The sequence below is a fragment of the Psammomys obesus genome, unplaced genomic scaffold (assembly GCF_907164565.1).
Source record: "Psammomys obesus unplaced genomic scaffold, mPsaObe1.curated_primary_1811, whole genome shotgun sequence".
Classification (NCBI taxonomy): Eukaryota; Metazoa; Chordata; class Mammalia; order Rodentia; family Muridae; genus Psammomys; species Psammomys obesus.
Genome location: NW_026596117.1, coordinates 10976167 through 10989699, shown reverse-complemented (window position 1 = coordinate 10989699; position 13533 = coordinate 10976167).

The window sequence follows — 13533 nt, the reverse complement described above, 5'->3', positions numbered from 1 at the left end:
GCCCCGGGGTCCTAACTTGACCCAAGAGCCCTGGGCACAGTTAATAGCTGTGAGTCCCATGAACAACGCAACCTAATCTCTTGCAGGTCCTGGCCAAATCTTCAGAGACAGGTACGGCTGCCACCACTGGTCATCAGCCATCGAGGCAGCTTAGTGATGAAGGGGCTCTCCTGATAAAGGCATCTTGGCAGCGTAGCCATAGCCCCTCTGCATACCTGAAAGCAAAGACAGGGGAGAGGTGATTCCCAGACCTTTATTAAGAGCCCACCTATTCCCGAATCACCAACAAATCCAGGCAGTGTGCTATCTAAACTGGTTCTCTGCTCCAGAACTGATTAGGATCCTGAGCTAGGGGAGTGCAGAGGCTCAAAGGTAAGAGTCCCGGATAGAATCAGAAGCTAAAAGGCAGAGCAACCTGGAAATGTGGGCTTCGAGTCCCAGAGGGCAAAGGATTAGATGTCTAAGTAATTTGAGATTTACAAGCATTCTCTGAACCCACAAGAAAAGGCTAGTCAGCTTTTTCTGGTTTTCTGTGCTCGAGAACACATGCCGCTGCGCATCGCACTGAGAAAAGCTTCATCTGAAGTTCAGGAGCTTTACACACTCATCTCATTTCTGCCTTGTGTCTCCTTCTCTGCTGGTGTGGGCAGAGAAGTGAGGTGTTGCGAACCACACTGCTGAGACTCTCTCATACCTAGGGCTAGAGAGTAACAGCAGAGTTGGTTAAACCTTCTGAGAGTCTTGAATACACCTCAAGTGAAATGCTCAGGGTTGAAGAAACCTTCCACAGTCACCATGTTCACACACAGCTCACTAGGGAGAGCATCTAGCCTGCACTAGACAACTGGAGTTCAAGTTCCTCCTGTCTTTAATAGCTACGTGACCCTGAGAAAGTCAATTATCTCCTGCGGACCCAATATCATCATCTGTAAAGGTGAAATGCTGATACTTACATAACAGTGCATGCTGTATTTGGTATATTTTCATGCTAAGCCTATCAGTCATATAGTAATGGTGTCTCATCACTCCACTGTGGGGAACAAATGAGACCATGTTTGTAAAGCTACTTCTTAAAGGGGTAACAAACTGATTAAATAAAAGTGGAAAAAAATTGGAAAAGAAAATACCCCCTTTAACTCCATCTTCTCTCCAATGAATGTTTCCCGTTTTTCTAAATCCATAAACTTGGTGAGACATCCATAAGCACCATATCTTTCTAGGATCATTTTGTCCTGCTCATGGCACTCGGTCTTCTGCACCGGCCCTCCCTGGGACTGACCTGTTCCCCATTTCCCACTCCTGTTTCAGAGTGCCTGCTTGTGGGGACTGGGCTTTCTGAGGAAGGACGTTGCACAATTGGCAAGGCTAGTGGGCCAAGCCTGTTACATTGTTCTCCTGGAGCAATTTCAGGAATGTGTCACAGGAGGTGGGGGAGATGGGCAGAACAGAGAGTGCTAGGCTCCGGACACCAGGTAATCAAGTGTCCAAGCATTCCTTCTCAAAATCTAATGAGGACATCAATCTTCGTTAAGTCCAAGGAGCTGGGCTCTATGGGGCTGAGATTTTTCTGACCTGTTTCAAGAAGCCGAAGAAACAATGACCAAAATTCAGGCCGTGGGGCCTGAGGCAGACAATTGTAGAACTTGATGACGTCTGTTTTCAACAAGGATTTGCTGTGCCAATAGCTACCCTTCCTAAGTCATGAATCTCAGGCTCTGTGGTGTCCTCAGTCAAGCTTACAACTGGCTCAAAAGAAACACTTGCTAGTGGCTTTGTCAATTCTGTTCACTGATGTCTGATAGTAGCTTGTAATCTGTCCCAGGGGCAGCATTTATACCATGGAAATGAACAGGTGACACGATGACCTTTTTCTCCCTAGCGCCATCTTATAAGCACATCACCACTTAGCTTTGTATCCAGATGCCAACAAGATGTGTAGAAACCTAAAATAGCTCCCAGGAGGGCTGTGCATTGCCCTTGAGTTTCCCTGTAAGCCACTGTGGCACGCACTGGGGCACGGGGAAATCTTGTGTCTAAAATAATTAAGAGTTCTCTTCTGTACCCTTCACCATCTTCCCGTAGTGTTTCTCTGTCTTTAAGCAGAATGTGGGAAGTAGTCACCACAGACATGAGAGAGGTCGGGGGCACATTTATGTCCTTGGTATTGCCCGCTTGACCTTGTTTTCCATGCGTGCTTCTCAAGGTGTGTCCTCTGCAAGTTCAGAGCCTGCTTCCTCAGAGCATGAGGTAGCCCACCCAAGGACATGCTGTCCTCTGAGGTAGCCCACCCAAGGACGTGCTGCCCTCTGAGGTAGTCTACCTAAGAACATGCTGCTCTCTGAGGTAGGCCACCCAAGGACATGCTGCTCTCAACTTGCAGGAATTTTCTTAAAACAGCTGGATTCTGTTAAGAGTAGCTAATTTCCATAAGAAAATATGATTTTTTTTTCCACATAGAAAAGTGTAGCATTAATGGAGAAACATGCGTGATGAAAGTACAGACAGGTGTGATACTGACTTTTCACAGTTGTGTGGCTGTAACTGATCACTTTCATCACTAGATCCTATCACTTCCTTGGATGCCAAAAGGAAAGGAGAGGGAGCGAAGATGAGCATTTATATAGCACCAGCTGTCTATTAGGAAGCTATCTTATTTAATTATCACAGCCATCATGCAAGGGTGTTACCATGATTTTCATTTTTCCAGGAAATGGAAGTTGAGAGTTCATTTTGAGTTGCTATAATTGGAAATAAAAGGAATAAGTTTGTGGCTGGATAGACATCTCAGTGGTTAAGAACACATGCCGCTCTCCCAGAGGGCCTGGGTTCAATTCCCAGCATCCACATGGCAGTTCACAACTGTAACTCCAGTTCCACGGGATTCGCCATCTTTTTCTGGCCTCTGAAGGCACCAGGAATGCACAGGTTACACATATATACCAGCAGGAAATTACTTATCCATACAAAAAATATTAAAGAAAGGAGCTTGTTTATCTCACAGTTCTGGTCCTTTGTGGATGACCTTCTACAGAAATACACACCAGAATGGCCAATTAAATGAAGATTAGAGGTTTAACAGACGTGTGGCTTACCATTTCTCAGGGGCAGCATTAAGACATACACTAAATTTTTGTCTTTTAATTTAATAACATCAAAATAAGAACATGAGTATTAGAAGAGAATCCTAGGCAAGTTTCCTGTTTTTACAGCCCATTACAGTTACTCTTGATTTTGGCTCCAAATTACCACCTGTCTTTCTTGTTGTCAGTCAATAGAACAATTATTGCATAAATAAAGAAAATAAAAGATTTTCGGTTTCATGAGGTCCCATTTATTGATTGTTGATCTTAGAGCCTGTGCTGTTGGTGTTCTTTTCAGGAAGTTGTCTCTTGTGCCAATGAGTTCAAGGCTCTTCCCCACTCTTTTTTCTAACAGGTTTAGTGTATCTGGTTTTATGTTGAGAACTTTGATCCACTTGGACTTTAGTTTTGTGCAGGGTGATAAGTATGGATCTATTTGCATTTTTCAACATGTAGACATCCAGTTAGACCAACACCATTTATTGAAGATGCTCAATTCTCATTTAGAAAAGTGAACAGGATAGACATCAGAAGATGGAGAAAACAGGGAACAGGACAGGAGCCTACCACAGAGCACCTCTGAGAGACTCTGTCCAGTAGGGTATCAAAGCAGATGCTGAGACTCATAGCCAAACTTTCTTCAGAGTGCAGGGAATCTTATGAAAGAAGGGGGAGATAGAAAGACCTGGAGGGGACAGGAGCTCCACAAGGAGAGCAACAGAATAAAAAATCTGGGCACAGGGGTATTTTGTGAGACTGATACTCCAAACAAGGACCATGCATGGAGATAACCTAGAGCCCTTGCACAGATGTAGCCCATGGCAGCTCAGCGTCCAAGTGGGATCACCAGTAATAGGAACAGGGAGCCCATGACAGGAACTCATGGGCTCATGAACTCATGATCATCTCCCCCTGATGGGGGAGCAGCCTTACCAGGCCACAGAGGAAGACAATGGAGCCAATCCTGATGAGACCTGATAGACTGGGGTCAGATGGAAGGGGAGGAAGGCCTCCCTTATCATTGGACTGGGGGAGGGGCATAGGAGAAGAAGAGGTAGGGAGGGTGGGATTAGGAGGGTTCCAGGGAGGAGGCTACAGCTGGAATACAAAGGGAATAAATTATAATAAATAAAAAAAGAAAAAGAAAGAAAGGAAATAACAGGAGCTGTAAGATGACTCAGTAGAAAAAAGCACTTGCCACCAAGTGTAATTAGCTGAGTTTGATCCCTGGGACCCGCAGGGTAGAAGAAGAGAAATGACTATGAATTCTGTAAGTTGTCTTCTTCTGACTTCTACACATATACCTTGGCATGTATATTCTTCTACACACACACACATACACACACACACACAGAGAGAGAGAGAGAGAGAGAGAGAGAGAGAGAGAGAATAAATAAGTGTAATTTTAAAATAAAAAAGGAAATTATGATGATGTTCATTCCAGTAAATTTGAACTGAGAGAAGATAGAGAAGATAGATGACCAGTTTCCCAGGAGATGACGTGCTGGCAGTTCTTTCTTGTGTATTGTCTGGGGGACAGTGTTAGATTCCATCTTAAGGACTTTGATTCACTCCCTATGGATTTCTGGAATATATCCCAATACAAGAACCTTGTCCTTCCAAGCTGTGACAATAGAGCTAGCCCTGATGTTCAAATTTAGCTTTCATAGAGTTCGCCAAGAGTTTTCCAACAGAATCATTCATAAGATCTACACAGAGCATATTGAGATTGGCAAGATAGACTTGGGGTTTATTTGTTGGCTTGGTTGTTTTGGATTCTGTATGAGATGATAAAGAGATAGTGCATTAGTCATTGCACACTATCCTTTTATAAATTCATGTTTCCTCTGGGTCTCATTTTCTTCTGGGCAACAATTGAAATATACTGAGAAATTGTAATGCAAAGTCATACAAACATAAACCATTTTTAATTGTGTACTTAAAAATAATGCCTTAGCACTCTAACCTTGGTAGCCAAACATTTTTAATGTATATAAAATTATATGGGGTAGCAAATAAAAGGTTTTTGAAGTTTTATTTCATAGTCCTGAAGTATAACAGAAAAGAGAGAAAGAGAGCATGCTTGTATGTGTTCTGCATGCTCAACTGGGAATCCATGTGGAAATTTATGCAGCTGGGCAGACAGAATTCTTCCTGTCTGACTCAAGAGAAAGACCTACAGACATATTTGGAATTTGACTGTATATAGGAGGTAATTGAAACCTTGGGAATGGATGGCATCATCAAGTAAAATATATAGAGGGTAAGAAGGGGGCATGTGCTAGCACGGAACACAGGGAATTTCTTACCTTTAAAAGCCAAGATATTGAAGCACCCCAAATCTCCAGCATCCTGGGATACTCTGAAAGCATTCTGCCTTCTCATATCTCCTAGGAAAGTTTTAGATCAGAAAAGAGGCATTACTGACATGTCAGATTGTGTGGGAGGGGTTTTTGTTTATTTTGTTTTATTTCATCTTCACCAGTGAGATAACTGGATCCTGGGGAAACTGACATTGTTTAAAAACAATATCAGAAAGTTCAAAATTCTGGCTAGGATGCAGAAACAGTGAAAGAAACTCAAGGAAGGCCTGCTGTGAATGAGAATGAGCCCCTTATGCTCATAGAGAGAGAGAGCGGCACTACTTAAGAAGGATTAGGAGGTGTGGCCTTGCTGGAGAAGATATGACCTTGTTGGAGAAAATGTGTCACTGGGTGTGGGCTGTGAGGTTTCAGAAACTCAAGCCAGGCCCAGTGGCTCACTCACTCTTCCTGCTGCCTGCAGATCCAGATGTAGAACTCTCATCTATCTCTCCGGCACCGTGAGCCCCACCATGCTTCCCATCATGACAATAACAGACTAAACCTCTGCACTGTAAGCCAGGCCCAATTAAATGCTTCTCTTTAAAAGAGTTGCCATGGTTATTGTGTCTCTTCACAGCAATAGAATCCCTAATCTAGACACCTGCTACTGGAATTACCAAATCAGGAGTGTAAAAGAACTTAGAAATATGCTAGAAAATTTACAGAAAAAAAAAACTTGAACATAATATATTAAAAATGGATTATTTTAAGAAAGTAGAATCAAAAATAAGAAAAAAATTATAGAACTGAAATATACTGCATCTAGGTTATTAGTAGCTTTAAGAACAGGAATTAGAATAACAGAAGAAAAGATCAGTAAATGTGAATAAAGAGCACAAAAATCTATCCAGACTAGGGTAGGGAGATGGATCAGTTGGTAAAATGTTTGCCACACAATCACGAGGTCATGAGTCCAATCCCCAGCACCCACGTAAAAGGCGGGTGCAATGGTGCATATAAATGTAGCGACTGGATGGAAATAGGAGAATCCCAGAGTCCTACTGGCCAGCCAAACTCACCAAGTTGCTAAGATCCAGGTTTTCTGGGAGATCCTGTCTTAAAGACTAAGATGGTCAGCAGTTAGGTGAGACACCCAATATCAACCTCTCGGTTTCACACATACTTTTAAAAGTGCTCACATGTAAACATAGACAAAAATATACAGGATGAAGGAGAAAGAGGAAAAATGAGAATATTATTAATAACTACAGAATAATTTTGAGTTTGTGATATATATGCAATGGAAGACCCAGGAAGAGAGAATATTGACAAGTAAGTAGCACAAAATACTTGAAGAAATAACGATTGAAGGCTGAAGAGGTTTCTCGGTGATAAGGATGCTCGATGCTTTTGCAGAGGATCACGGTTTGGTTCCAAGCACCCACGTGGGTGGCTCACAACCATCTATAACTTAGTTATAAAGGATCAAACTCTTTTGCCTCTGCAGACACCCATACCTACATGGCTACCTCACACAGATACACACACACACACACACACACACAAGAAATAAACTATCTTTTATAGAAGAAATACCAATTCAAACCTTCCATGTTTGATGAAAACATCAACCCAAAGATCTAGAAGTTCACTAAACCCTATTCACAGTAAAATATAAAGAAAGTCACTGTTAAACTCATAATAATGAAGTCAGTGAAACATAAAGAGAAAGAAAACATCTTAAAAGCAGAAAATAAATTACTCGCTTCTCACCAGAAACTTTGCAAATAGGAAAGTAGCCTAGAAGATGATGGAACAGTGTCCTTAAGGCAGTGTTTCTAAACCCTCCTAATGCTTCAGCCCTTTAAGGCAGTTCCTCATGTTGTGGTAACTCCAAACCATAAAATGATTTTTGTTGCTACCTCATAACTGTAACTTTGCTACTATTATGAATTGTAAATATCCAATGGTTTTTGCAATCCCTTTGGAAGGGTAATTTAATTTTTAAAGAGGATTGTAACCCACAAGTTGAGAACCACTTCCTTAAGGTAAATAATGAGAGGAATAGTCAGAATGAAGACATTGTCAAAGGGCTGAAAGAATTTACTGCAAGACAACCTGCACTACAAGGGACACTTACCCACTTCACTAATGAGAAAGGATTACAGGTAGGAACCTATGTAACCGCACTTTCGAGTACTTTATTGGGTTCTTTACCCTACCACTTTTGTCCACCCTTCCAACCCCCCAACACCAGGCAGAGAGAAAGAAGGTCAGAAGAAGGGGGCATTGATCTCATTAGACTACTTCCTGCTGATTAGGGCCGTCAACTTCCTTGGGGCAAATCCAATCTTTGTTGTCACGATATCTTGAACCAGCAAACAGCAGTCAAGCAAATAGCAAATGGTAATTAGCAACCAGCAATCTAGCAAACACCAAAAGAAAGCAGGGATCAGCAGCAACAGGAGCAATGACAGCGGGAGCGGCAGCCGCTGCAGCCTCTCTGTGATCTGTCATTTTTATACTCTCTCGGGAGCCTCCAGAATTCCAAACATAAACTATCTTCACCTGGCAGAATCGCTCCCTGTATCCCAGAGGGCTGTGGACTGGATGCCATTTTGAGAAGGAACTTCTTCGCGCTAAGTTGTTAGTAGCAAGAAGTAATCATATATCAGGGAGCCTGTAAATTACAGCCCCAGGGGGGAATCGGACATGGGAGGCGGAGAGGGAAAAGTAGAGAGGGCCCCGCATCAACACTCCTGACGATGAAGGGTGTGGTGAGTGGTACACTTTCTGGGACTAGAAGCTGAGTCAACCACCAGACATTAACCGCAGGGTCTAACAGCCCAAGCCTGCGGTCAGCGGGTTCCCCAGCATCTAGGTTCACTGCCAAATGGATTAAGAATTCTTAAGCTCCAGCAGAGCGCTTGCCTTCTGCAGCCTCATCCATCCTCCTACTGCGTGCTGACTGTGTTCGGAAAGCGGGGTTCATGTGCACTGTGCTCAGAGCTGTCGACTTCCTCCTCCCACACCCACGCAGGCACCACCCCCGGCAGGAGCTGCCTCAGGGTGTATGGTCTGGGGCTCCTCAGACCACAGAGACAAGTCAGCTTGCGAAAGCTAAGTGAGGCTCGTGGATGGTTTCTGGTACAGAAAGAAGAGACGTTCCTGAAGGGAAGAGCGGCCATGCGAACGTTGGCTGATCCGAGGTGACAGCCTGGACGGTAGAAAAGACAAGAGTCTCCCATTTCACCTGACTCTCCACCCGGCAGTCTAGGCCACAAAGAAGCTGCTTGGAGACATCTCTTTCCCCTCGTGCTTCCTCCTTTGCTTCGTTTTACTCTGTTTTAGTGAACATGTTGACTATCTTCTGAAGGTTTTCAGGCTTTAATTTTGTAATCCTTTCCCTAAATTTATCCACTTTTCTTTATGTTCAGTTTTCCTTATCAAAGAATTCTTTTTTTTTTTTTTGTCTCTTGCTCTTTTCATAACATTTTCTATTATTCTTTTTCCTTTACTTAACCTGGGCCTCCTTTTTTTCCCCTTTTTCATGCCTTCTTTATAATTTTATATTTTTATTGGTGTGTGTGTGTTAGAGAGAGAGAGAGTGTGTGTGTGTGTGTGTGTATGTGTGTGTGTGTGTGTGCTTGTGTTCTGAGGTATGTTCACACTAAAGTGCAGGTGCTCAAGGAGGCTGAAAGGGGGCATCAGATCCCCTGGAGCTGAACTCACAGGCAGTTTTGAGTCACTCAAAATGGATGTTCCAGGAACTGAACTCGGCTCCTCTGAAAAAGAGGCAGTACATGCTCTTAACCACTGAGCTATATCTCCAAGCTCTCATGACTTCTTTTAAAATATTTATGATGAACATGATGCTGACGCTGATGAGATTTCACTCTGTAGCCATGGCTAAGCTAGCCTGAAATGTAGATCAGATTCGCCTTGAGCACATAGAAGTCGTCTGACCTCTGTATTCCAAGTTCTGGGATGAAAGGCCTTGATTTACTATTTTCACTCTTACCCTAAAGAATGTTTAGAGTATAGTCTATATTATTTGCCCCCTTTTTCTGTTCTATAGTCATTGGTAGTATGTTAATGCATTTAAACTTATTTTCCATGACTTGCTATATCATGTTCAGGCTGGTATTGCTGGTGCCACAGTTTGTTTTGCCTGTCTGCATATTACCATGGATTATAGGCTCTCAAGAGTGTGTTGCTCACTATCAAGATCACAAATAAAACTGGAAGGAATATTCAAACACATGCACAAATTGTAACACAGGACAAAAGAAACATGAAACACAAAGCGACAGTGATATCTCCAAGACATTAGCACTCTTCAACTGACACGCTCAGCGATAGCTCAGAGGCTCATGTGCTGGATAGAGCACTAAAAGCCGACTTGTGAGGGGACAGTGACTTCAAAGAAGAAGCAAACAAGTGGATGAATGAAATGAAATAAGTGATTAAAACATAAGGAAGCAAGTCATGGAGAGGAGAAAGTCAGCAACATGCATGAGAAATTCAGCAACGGAATTGAGATCTTCACAAAAATAAATCCAGAAATATTGAAAATAGAGAAGTCAACTAGAAAATAAAATATGATAAAAACACGGTAGGAAGCATACACAATAGACTGGAATTAGTAGAAGGAAATTGCCTGAGATGGAAGACAAGAGTGAGTTGTTGGAGTATGTTAGGTGAAGTGGTGTCTCTGTATATTCAGCGGTTGGTTGTTAAACCAGCAGAGAGCTAGGTGCTAGCCAGATCTTGGTATTGTGATTTTTTTGGCCCATCATGGTCATGTATTTTATAAATATCCATTCTTCCTCACTTACTTATTGGTTGTAATAAAGAGCTGATGACCAATAGCAGGGAGTAGAGGAGAGAGAGAGAGAGAGAGAGAGAGAGAGAGAGAGAGAGAGAGAGATTCTGGGAGAAGGCAAATGTGAAGATTCACCAGCAGACACAAAGAAGAAAATGACAGAGAGGACTGGAGCAGAGGCAGAGCTAACTATATGGGGGACATAAAAATGCTCTGTAAATGTGCTTAGGTGCTGAAGCAAAGAAAGAAACTGAATATAGACAATCATAGAAAGAAATATTGAGCTTAAAAATAACAATGTTAAGTCTCCAAAGGAAGGTGAGAAAATGAGAGATAAGTAAAAATGTTTCATAGACACTGAGGAAAAGGAAGAAACTGGGTCTAGACAGTCATAGAAATAAGTATTAAGTTTAAATAACAAATAATAAAGTGAAGTCTCTGAAGGAAGGAGAGAGATTAAAAAAGAAAATATTTTGTGCTAAAAAATAAAAGATATTATGGCAGAGGTCATTTGAACCCCTATAGTTTGTTTGATTTAACAGCATAGAAATAGTTATATGTTCAGTAATGATTGCAATTTTCTATATTATCTCCAAGAAAGATCAGAATAAAGCAGACTTAGATAAGGAGAGGACTGAGAGATGGAACGCAAGATTAAAGGTGAAAGAACAGAGATCAGAGAATCCTTTAAATCAGAATAAAGAATTCTCAGAGGAATCCAATCTGGAGAGCATGACACCAACCTTATGACAAGAGTGCAAGTTGGCAACCCATACTGATGCTATAACTAAGGAGATTCAAAGAGGCTTAAACTCTAGAGCAGCATAATCAGACTAGATATATTTATACTCTCAAAGGTCATTTGCTAGATAAAGGATGATATGCTAAGTTATGAAGACAGATTCTGTTGGATGAGGCCACCTTAGAACAATGTCAGACAATAGATGATGTGTTTTATTTTGCAGAGTTTGGAAAATTAAAGTGTATACATAGGCTAATGCATCATACAACTGACACAATCTTACAATCTTACAGGACAAGTGATTGTGGCAGGATCTAACTGTACTTTAAAGGATATGTGTGCTCACAAAAACAGAAGGGGAATATGAGATCTCCCAGACACAGATTACATGATGCTTAATTAACTTTGTTTTTTTAATGTCAGTGATACAGGTAGCACAGCTGCTGAAAAACACTAGATTTTGGAAAGGACTGTTGATTTTTTCTTAACCTATATACTTTAAGGATATGTTAACTTCAGAATGGAAATAAGGAAATGTGCTGCAGTTAGTAAAGAGGATATGTTAATGTTTCAACAGGACACAAAAAGCTGTGGATTCTTTCTAAATTAATTAAGATTAGATTTGATCATAGAAGACTTCCTAATAATTTTGGCTCTTTGCACAAAAGGAGAAATCCAATAGAACAAAACAGGTGGCATGGCTGCTGATTCCTTACATTGGAAGAGGCCGGGAGACTGGCTGAGACATGACTATCTCTACGTAGCCAAGGAATCTCTTTGGCTATCTGGTCCTCATGACTTACTCTCACTTGCCATTCTTTCACACAGCAAGGATGGAGATTCATATTACAGTTCAGTTACACAGCCTAAATGGACTTCTAAAAGTTGACAGATACCTTTTATCTGGTGAAAAACCATCTTTAGATGATCTGTGCACTGTAAGTCACGTACATGTGTTAATGCAGAAAGGTACCTACAATGTTACCTTCAAAAGTTTTGTGTGGTTTTAGAACAAAGGCACCAGACACCAATGAAGACAAAGCAAGTATCCCAAATGATCTAGCCTCACAGACTGCCTTAGTTGCTGTTTCCTCAAGAAATCACACCCAGGACAACTTCAAAGTGGCTGGTCTCATATGGTCCAGCCTTACAGGCTGCTTCAGCTAGGACTTCAGTTAAGCCCTGAAATTTCCTAGCCCAGATGATCCCACAGAGCCTGGACAGAAATGGAAACAGCTAGATCTCCCAGGCCTTGGCCAGTTTTCACTTTTATTTTATTTTATTTTTTTAGTGTTCCCAAAAGATGTCTGTGCCCCTAGGCAGGAGGAAACAGTTTAAAACAAAAAACAAAAAACACTACACCCTCAGTCCTGAGAAGTGGGATGGGTGATTTTTGGTTGTTCAGTAGGTTATTGTTGTTTGTTGTAATTTAGGAGGGGTTGGTTATGGGTTGTTTTTGGTCATGGTCAGGAAGGGAAAAAATAAAAGAGGTTAGATTCAAGAACCTCTTTCTTTCTTTCTCTCTCTTCCTTCTATTTTTCTTTCTTTTCTATCTAGTGTTAAGAGAAAAAAGGAGGAAAGAAGATGAAAATACAAAGAGGGAGGAAATAGAGATGAAAGGACAAAGAAGAAAGTTGGATTCTTATATTTTTTAATTTAATTTTTTTCTTCACAACTTATTAATTATATATCCCGATTGAAGCCCTCTTCTTCAACTCTCTCCAGTCCCATCCTCCCTTCCTTTCCTCCCAATCTCCTCCTAGTCTACTCAAATGAGTTCTCTACCATTGCCATCTGCCCATGGCTTATTAAGTCTCACCAGGACTGCCTGGATCCTCTTCCTCCTGGCCTGGCAAGGCTGCCTCACCAGAGGTGAGTGATCAAAGAGCAGTCAACTGAGTTTATGATAGAGGCAGTCTCTGCCCCCCTCACTCGGAGATCCACATGGAGACTGATCTGCTAATCGGCCACATCTGAGCAGGGTGTCTAGGTTTTCTCCATGCATGGTCCTCTGTTGGTTCATCAGTCTCTGTAGGACCCCCTGGGCTCATATCCTTTAGCTTTGTTAGTCTCCTTGTGAGACTCCTGTCTCCTCTATGTCCCTCTATCCCCACCCCTTATTTCTGTAATTAATTAAACTAGTACCTAACATAAATACAGGTTTGATTATTTATAGGTAACTAACTATTAATTTGCATTCCTTAATTATCCTAAAGAGTTTGCAATAGTAGCTTTCAAAAACAAGTACTTTATATTACATTTTAAATGAGTTGCAAATGTATAATACCTTAAACAAAAATTGAAACATATATACAGTATGTTATAGCAAATATAACCCTGAATTTCTGTCAATACACAAAAACCCATACCAATCTAAAAGAATTGAGATTTGTTATAGCTTTCTTAGCCTAAAAAATAATTAATAAAGTTTAGTGTTAAATTAATCCATAGATCATTTGGAATTAACAACATCTATGGAATATTTAATTCACAGCAATAGAATATTTGTCTTGGCAGCCCATGACACTTTCTATAAATTTAATTTTATAAAAATTTTATGCCACAGAACAAATTTAAACTAAT